The sequence below is a fragment of the Arachis hypogaea genome, chromosome 4 (genome assembly GCF_003086295.3).
Source record: "Arachis hypogaea cultivar Tifrunner chromosome 4, arahy.Tifrunner.gnm2.J5K5, whole genome shotgun sequence".
In the NCBI taxonomy this organism is placed as follows: domain Eukaryota; kingdom Viridiplantae; phylum Streptophyta; class Magnoliopsida; order Fabales; family Fabaceae; genus Arachis; species Arachis hypogaea.
This window is the reverse complement of record NC_092039.1, coordinates 52076541-52085783: the sequence shown is the minus strand read 5'-3', so window position 1 is coordinate 52085783 and position 9243 is coordinate 52076541. Positions and strand designations below refer to the sequence as shown.

The following is a 9243-nucleotide window of genomic DNA, read 5'->3' as shown; positions in this document are numbered from 1 at the left end:
CACTAACCCTTTTTCAAAATTAATTTTCGAATTCTCCCTCTCTCATCTTCTTCTATTTATTTATTTATTTACTAACACTTCTCTTCATCTCAAGAATCTGAACCTATCTTCACCCTTGTGTTTGGATTGTTAAACTCTTCTCCTTCTTCTATTCCTTTCTTCTTCTACTAACATAAAGGAATCTCTATACTGTGACATAGAGGACTCCTCTTCCTTTTCTGTTCTCTACTTTCTCATATGAACAGGAACAAGGAAAAAGGCATTCTTGTTGAAGCTGATCCTGAACCTGAAAGGACTCTGAAGAAGAAACTAAGAGAAGCTAAATTACAACAATCTAGAGACAACCTTACTGAAATTTTCGAACAAGAAAAGGATATGGCAGCCAAACCCAACAACAATAATGAAAGGAGGATGCTTGGTGATTATACTACACCTACTTCCAAGTTTGATGGAAGAAGCATCTCAATTCCTGCCATTGGAGCAAACAATTTTGAGCTGAAACCTCAACTAGTTCCTCTAATGCAACAAAACTGCAAGTTTTATGGACTTCCATCAAAAGATTCCTACCAGTTTTTAACTGAGTTCTTGCAGATATGTGAGACTGTTAAGACTAATGGAGTAGATCCTGAAGTCTACAGGCTCATGCTTTTCTCTTTTGCTGTAAGAGACAGAGCTAGAACATGGTTAGACTCACAACCTAAGGATAGCCTGGACTCTTGGGATAAGCTGGTCACGGCCTTCTTGGTTAAATTCTTTCCTCCTCAAAAGCTGAGCAAGCTTAGAGTGGATGTTCAAATCTTCAAGCAAAAAGATGGTGAATCCCTCTATGAAGCTTGGGAAAGATACAAGCAGATGACCAAAAAGTGTCCTTCTGACATGTTTTCAGAGTGAACCATGATAGATATATTCTATTATCGTCTGTCTGAGTTCTCTAAGATGTCACTGGATCATTCTACAAGTGGATCCATTCACCTAAAGAAAACGCCTGCAGAAGCTCATGAACTTATTGAAATGGTTGCAAATAACCAATTCATGTACACTTCTGAGAGGAATTCTGTGAATAATGGGACACCTCAGAGGAAGGGAGTTCTTGAAATTGATGCTCTGAATGCCATATTGGCTCAGAACAAAATGTTGACTCAGCAAGTCAACATGATTTCTCAAAGTCTGAATGGATGGCAAAATGCATCCAACAGCACTAAAGAGGCATCTTCTGAAGAAGAAGCTTATGATCCGGAAAACCCTGCAATGGCAGAGGTAAATTACATGGGAGAAGCCTTTGGCAACACCTATAACCCCTCATGGAGAAATCATCCAAATTTCTCATGGAAGGATCAACAAAAGCCTCAATAAGGATTTAATAATGGTGGAAGAAACAGGTTTAGCAATAGCAAGCCTTTTCCATCATTTTCTCAGTAACAGATAGAGAATTCTGAGCAGAGCACCTCTAACTTAGCAAACATAGTCTCTGATCTGTCTAAGGCCACTTTAAGTTTCATGAGTGAAACAAGGTCCTCCATCAGAAATTTGGAGGCACAAGTGGGCCAGCTGAGTGAGAAAGTCACTGAAACTCCTCCTAGTACTCTCCCAAGCAATACTGAAGAGAATCCAAAAAGAGAGTGCAAGGTCATTGACATAATCAACATGGCCGAACCTAGAGAGGAAGGAGAGGATGTGAATCCCAATGAGGAAGACCTCATGGGACATCTCTCAAGCAAGAAGGAGTTCCTTATTGAGGACTTAAAGGAATCTGAGGCTCATATAGAGACCATAGAGATCCCATTAAACCTCCTTCTGCCATTCATGAGATCTGAAAACTATTCTTCCTCTGAAGAGGATGAAGATGTAACTAGAGAGCAAGTTGCTCAATATCTAGGAGCTATCATGAAGCTGAATGCCAAGTTGTTTGGTAATGAGACTTGGAAAGGTGAACCTCCCTTGCTCATTAGTGAACTAGATACATGGGTTCAGTAAACTTTACCTCAAAAGAAACAAGATCCTGGTAAATTCTTAATACCATGTACCATAGGCACCATGACCTTTGAAAAGGCTTTGTGTGACTTAGGGTCAGGCATAAATCTTATGCCACTCTCTGTAATGGAGAAGCTATGGATCATTGAGATACAACCTGCCATATTCTCATTGCAAATGGCAGACAGGTTAGTAAGACAAGCTTATGGATTGGTAGAGGACGTGTTGGTAAAGGTTGAAGGCCTTTACATCCCTGTTGATTTTATAATCTTAGACACTAGGAAGGAGGAGGATGAATGCATCATCCTTGGAAAACCTTTCCTAGCCACAGAAGGAGCTGTGATAGATATTAACAGAGGAGAATTAGTCCTTCAATTGAATGGGGACTACCTTGTGTTTAAGACCCAAGGGTGTTTTTCTTTAACAATGGAGAGGAAGCATGAAAAGCTTCTCTCAGTACAGAGTCAAACAGAGGCCCCACAATCAAACTCTAAGTTTGGTGTTGGAAGGCCACAGCCAAACTCTAAGTTTGGTATTGAATCCCCACATTCAAACTCTAAGTTTGGTGTTGGGAGTCTACAACATTGACCTGATCACCATTGAGGCTCCATGAGAGCCCACTGTCAAGCTAGTAATATTAAAGGAACGCTTATTGGGAGGCAACTTAATTTTTATTTATCTTATTTTATTTTTCTTTTATTCTTCTTTTATGTTTTATTAGGTTCATGATCATGTGGAGTCACAAAATAAATATTAAAATTAAAAACATGATCAAAAACAGCAAAAGAAAAAGCACACCTGGAGGAAGGGCTTACTGGCATTTAAACGCCATTAAGGAGCATCTGGCTGGCGTTCAACGCCAGAACAGAGCATGGATCTGGCATTGAACGCCAGAAACAAGCAACATCCTGGCGTTTAAATGCCAGGAAAACACCCCGAGGAGAGCTGCGCTGAACACTAGAAACAAGCATGGAACTGGCGTTCAACGCCAGAAACATGCTGCAAATGGGCGTTGAACACCCAAAACAAGCATGAAGCTGGCGTTCAACGCCGAAACAAGCATCAATCTGGCGTTGAACGCCAGGATTGCATGAAAAGGGTGTTTTACACGCCTCATTGGTGCAGAGATGTAAATCGTTAACACACTTCAGGATCTGTGGACCCCACAGGATCATCTCAGGATCTGTGGATCCCACAGGATCCCCACCTACCTCAACTCACCTTCTCTCCTCTTCACACAATCCAATAACACTCTTCCCCAAAACCCTTCACCAATCACCTCAATCTCTCTTCCCCATCACCTCTTCACCACTCACATCCTTCCACTCTTCCCCATAAACCCCACCTACCTTCAAAATTCAAAATCTCTTTCCCACCCAAACCCACCCTAAATAGCCGAACCTACTCCCTCTCCCTCCACTATATAAACCCCTCCATTCTTCTTCATTTTCATACAACACAACCCTCTCTTCTCCTCCTTGGCTGAAACACAACCCTCTCTCCCTCTCTTCCATATTTTCTTCTTCTTCATCTATTCTTTCTTCTCTTGCTCGAGGGTGAGAAATATTCTAAGTTTGGTGTGGTAAAAGCATAGCTTTTTTGTTTTTCCATAACCACTTATGGCACCTAAGGCCAGAGAAACCTCTAGAAAAGGAAAAGGGAAGACAAAAGCTTCCACCTCCGAGTCATGGGAGATGGAAAGATTCATCTCTAAAGCCCATCAAGACCACTTCTATGATGTTGTGGCCAAGAAGAAGGTGATCCCCGAGGTCCCTTTCAAGCTCAAGAAAAATGAGTATCCGAAGATCCGACATGAGATCTAAAGAAGAGGTTGGGAAGTCCTGACCAACCCCATTCAACAATTGGAATCTTAATGGTTCAACAGTTCTATGCCAATGCATGGATCACTAGGAACCATGATCAAAGTGTGAACCTGAATCCAAAGAATTATCTTACAATGGTTCAGGGGAAATACTTAGATTTCAGTCCGAAAAATGTAAGGTTGGCGTTTAACTTGCCCATGATGCAAGGAGATGCATGCCCCTACACAAGAAGGGTCAACTTTGATCAAAGGTTGGACCAAGTCCTTATGGACATATGTGTTGAAGGAGCTCAATGGAAAAGAGACTCCAAAGGCAAGCCGGTTCAAATAAGAAGACTGGACCTCAAGCCTGTGGCTAGAGGATGGTTGGAGTTCATCCAACGCTCCATCATCCTCACTAGCAACCGATCCGAAGTTACTGTGGATCAGGCCATCATGATCCATAGCATCATGATTGGAGAGGAAGTAGAAGTTCATGAAGTCATCTCCCTTGAATTCTACAAAATAGCCAAAAAGCCCTCTACCTTGGCAAGGCTAGCTTTTCCTCATCTTATTTGCCATCTATGATACTCAGTTGGAGTTATCATAGAAGGAGATGTCCTCATTGAAGAGGACAAGCCCATCACTAAGAAGAGGATGGAGCAAACAAGAGAGCCCACTCATGGATCCCAAGAGATGCATGATGAAGCTCATCACCAAGGAATCCCGGAGATGCCTCAAGGGATGCACTTTCCTCCCAACAACTATTAGGAACAACTCAACACTTCTCTAGAAGACTTGAGTTACAGTATGGATCAATTAAGGGTAGAACATCAAGAACACTCCATCATTTTCCATGAAATTAGAGAAGATCAAAGAGCAATGAGGGAGGAGCAACAAAGGCAAGGAAGAGACATAGAAGAGCTCAAGGACATCATTGGTTCTTTAAGAAGAAAGCGCCACCATCACTAAGGTGGACTCATTCCTTGTTCTTATTTCTCTGTTTTTTTTATTTTTCTGCTTTATGTTATCTATGTTTGTGTCTTTATTACATGATCATTAGTATGTAGTAACTATGTCTTAAAGCTATGAAATAATTCCATGAATACTTCACCTTTCTTAAATGAAACATGTTTTTAATACAAAAGAACAAGAAGTACATGAGTTTCGAATTTATCCTTGAATTTAGTTTAATTATATTGATATGGTGACAATACTTTTTGTTTTCCGAATGAATGCTTGAACAGTGCATATTTTTGATCTTGTTGTTTATGAATGTTAAAATTGTTGGCTCTTGAAAGAATGATGAACAAAGAGAAATGCTATTGATAATCTGAAAAATCATGAAATTGATTCTTGAAGCAACAAAAAGCAGTGAATAGCAAAAGCTTGCGAAAAAAAGTGGCGAAAAAAATATATATATAATAGAAAGAAAAAGAAAAAGCCAATAACCCTTAAAACCAAAAGGAAAGGGTAAAAAGGATCCAAGGCTTTGAGAATCAATGTATAGAAGGGCCCAAGGAAATAAAATCCAAGCCTAAGCAGCTAAATCAAGCTGTCCCTAACCATGTGCTTGTGGCATGTAGGTCCAAGTGAAAAGCTTGAGACTGAGTGGTTAAAGTCGTGATCCAAAGCAAAAGAGTGTGCTTAAGAGCTCTGGACGCCTCTAATTGGAGACTTTAGCAAAGCTGAGTCACAATCTGAAAAGATTCACCCAGTTATGTATCTGTGGCATTTATGTATCCGGTGGTAATACTGGAAAACAAAGTGCTTAGGGCCACGGCCAAGACTCATAAAGGTAGCTGTGTTCAAGAATCAACAAACTTGCCTAGGAGAATCAATAACACTATCTAAAATTCTAAGTTCCTAGAGATGCCAATCATTCTAAACTTCAAAGGATAAAGTGAGATGCCAAAACTATTCAGAAGCAAAAAGCTACAAGTCCCGCTCATCTAAATAGAATTAATATTCATTGATATTCTGAGCTTTATAGTATATTCTCTTCTTTTTATCCTAATTGATATTTAGTTGCTTGGGGACAAGCAACAATTTAAGTTTGGTTTTGTGATGAGCAAATAATTTATACGCTTTTTGGCATTGTTTTTAAGTTGTTTTTAGTAGGATCTAGCTACTTTTAGGGATGTTTTCATTAGTTTTTATGCTAAATTCACATTTCTGGACTTTATGATGCACGGAAAATTTGTCTAGTAACAAATCTCCCTTCGGCAAGTATACCAAATTGTCGTCGAGTAATAACTCACAAAAGAGTGAGGTCGAATCCCACAGAGATTAACGGATTAAGTAATCAATGGTTAATTGATTATCCTAGTTAGACGAATCATATTGGAGTGATAAGCAACAAGGAAATGTAAATGGCATAAAAGTAAAGAAAGAAATAAAGTGCAGAGAAGTAAAATGGCAAGAAAAGTAAATGTAAGAACTAAAAATAAAATGAACATTGGCATCAAGAGATATTGCAATCCTCCAGATCAAGTTCATTCTCATCTTCTTCCTCAATCAATGCATTCATTGATCTCCTTGGCAATCTTAAGTGATTGGATCCCAATTCCTTGGAATTTAATCTCTCAAATCTTGATCAATAGCCAATTCCTTGGTCAATTGCTCATGAGAAGAGATGAAGTATGGTCACTGATTATACCACATGCATTCCCAAATCAAGTGTTGGTAGGATTATTGTCACATATCCATCAAAACCCAATTTGGTCCAGCATGAGAAAGCATTTCTAGCATGATCTCTTCATTCCTCTTCCAAGGTTCAGAAGAGATCCAAGTATGAATAGCTTCTTTTCCAAGATAACTACCCAATTGGATGAAGATCGAAAGCTCTCTAGTAAAATCAAGAGAAAAGATAGAAGAAGAATAATGAGAACTACAATTGATCCATTGAATCACAATAGAGCTCTCTAGCCCAATGAAAAGAGTTAGTTGATCATTGCTCTACCAAAATAGAAAAGAAAGAAAGTGCAGAAAAGTAAAGATGAAGATTAAAACTAAAATGACAACTTCAAAATTCATAAATGAAAAGTACAAAGAAAAGAAAGAGTAGGAAAAGTGTGTGAGGGGAGGGAGTCCGAAGACCCCTCTTCAATCCCCCAATTCCAGAATTAGTCCAGCCTCCCTTTTGAATGTACAAACTAAGGCCTTTATATAGGCTCTCCTAAATTACAAAATAAAATTAAAAGCAAATTACATTTAAATGAAAATTCCTATTCTAGATTCTTCTTGTGGCCTTGATTGGTTGACACTTGTTGGCTTGCTTCCTTGAGGTTGGGTGGTCCTTGAGGCCCATGGTGAAATGCTGCCAAGTTGGTGTTTTTGGGGCTTAAAAGATGCCTCTTGTTTGTGCTTCAATTTCATGCCCACTATAGACTATTATATATCTTTGGAAAGCTCTAAATGTCAGCTTTCTAACGCAACTGAAATCACATCAATTGGATCTCTGTAACTCAAGTTATACTCCTTTGATGTGGACATGGTCGCTGGCATAGTCGCTAGCGTTAATGGAAAACGTGAGTCCCGATAACGCTAGCGACCAGGGGCTTAATATTTCCAAGTTCTGGAGCTTAAAATCAATGTCCACCCTATACTATTATATATTATTGAAAATCTCTAGATGTCTACTTTCCAACGCCTTTGGAAGCGCATCATTTGAATCTCTAAAACTCGAGTTACACTTCTTGGAAGGTGAAGAGGTCAGTTGGCCTTACTACAGGTTGATACCATGTTCATCTTTGCACTTTCGGGACAGGTTTTCTCCCTCAAATTTAGTGTCAATCATGTAGTGCCATATATGCTTGGAAAGCTCTGGAATCCTACTTTTAAATGCCACTGAAATCACTTCATTTGAAGCTTTGTGGCTCAAGTTATGCGTGTTTGAAGATGGCATGGTCAGGCTGTCAGGTGGGACTTTTGCCTACGTTAACTTCCACGTTAACTTAGTTAACGTAGAAGTTAATGTGGGTCTTTTTTTCCTCGCCAACGTTAGTGGCACTCACTTTTTCCACTAACGTTGGCATCTCCCTTTCCTTCCACGTTAACTACCACATTAACTTAGTTAACGTGGGTCTTTTTGCTTCGCCAACGTTAGTGGCACTCACTTTTTCCACTAACGTTGGCATATACCCCTTTCCTTCCACGTTAACTACCACATTAACTTAGTTAACGTGGCTGTTAACGTGGGTCTTTTTGCTTCGCCAACGTTAGTGGCACTCACTTTTTCCACTAACGTTGGCATATACCCCTTTCGCAAGCGTTATTGGGACTCACCTTTTCCATTAACGTTGCTTGGTGCCTTTTGTCCCTATGTTAGAGTTCACGTTAGTGTAGCTAACGTGACTTTTAACGTGGGTCTTCCTTGCTAACGTTCCATGCTCTCCTTCTTCAAAGTTAATGCCACTAACTTTTCTCACTAACGTTGGGGCTTTCCTTCCTTCCACGTTAGTGCCCACGTTAGTGTAACTAACGTAGCCACTAACGTGGCTCTTCTCTTCTTCTTTTGGCCTGAAATCAATCAAACAAAGTGCATCAAAGTCTTGCTCTTAATCATGGGATCATGCATCATCCAATTTATTATTCAATTTATGCATAATTCTCATGAAATCATTCAAAATTCACAATGTTTGCTTGAATCATGGTATGATTGAATTTTCAACCAAATACTTGCATATTTCCTAAGAAAATGCATGAAACCAACCTAAAGCATACAAAAAATGGCTAGTAAAACTAGCCAAGATGCCCTGGCATCACAACACCAAACTTAAAGCTTGCTTGTCCCCAAGCAAGAAAAGAACTATGCACAAAGAATTCTCTTTAATTGGAATGTATTGAAGAATTGCTTATGATGCCTTAGTGGGTGAAGTGAATAAGTGAAAGTGGGGTGAACTCTAATTTGTATGCTTATGCAAGGATTCCAGTGCTCATTAGTCCTTACATTTTGGAAGTCTTAGATCTTAGGACTTTCATTCAAATGATATTATGGAATCCTCTTTATAGATTGTCACCTTGAAGCAGCACTTATTTTCTAGCATTTTTCTTTCTTTTTTGGGATTTGGCCTCGACTCTAGGTGTCATGTATCAAAGCGGCTTTTTAAGATAAGCTTTCAATCAATACTCCCAAACCAGTTGGTCTAAGGTATTAGGTGTTGAAGCACATTAGGATTTACTTGCTCAAGCCTCTTTCTTTGATACAAATCTACCACAAGCATTTAACTAGGACAATAACTCTTTGAATTCTTGTTTCTTTCTTTTTTTTTCCTAGTAATTGATGCTCAGATCCTTGGGCTAGTTCTTTGTTTTTCTTTTTCTTTTGTTTTCTTTTGTTACTGCTTCTTGGATCAATAGATGTTTGAGAAATTCCATAATACTTCTCTAAACTTCATTTCCTGTCTATGAGCTCCCATGCAAGTTTTCATAAACATGCAACCTCAATACACAATCATACAATCAGAACC

General features: G+C 39.2%; 1 non-coding gene across 1 annotated transcript; it reads right to left on the bottom strand.

The window, feature by feature from the left end:
• Nucleotides 1-774: 774 nt before the first annotated feature.
• LOC112798362 (small nucleolar RNA R71) lies at nt 775-878 on the bottom strand. The gene has a single exon (XR_003199977.1). It is a non-coding gene; the product is annotated as a small nucleolar RNA R71 (small nucleolar RNA).
• Between the last annotated feature and the right edge of the window lie 8365 nt (nt 879-9243).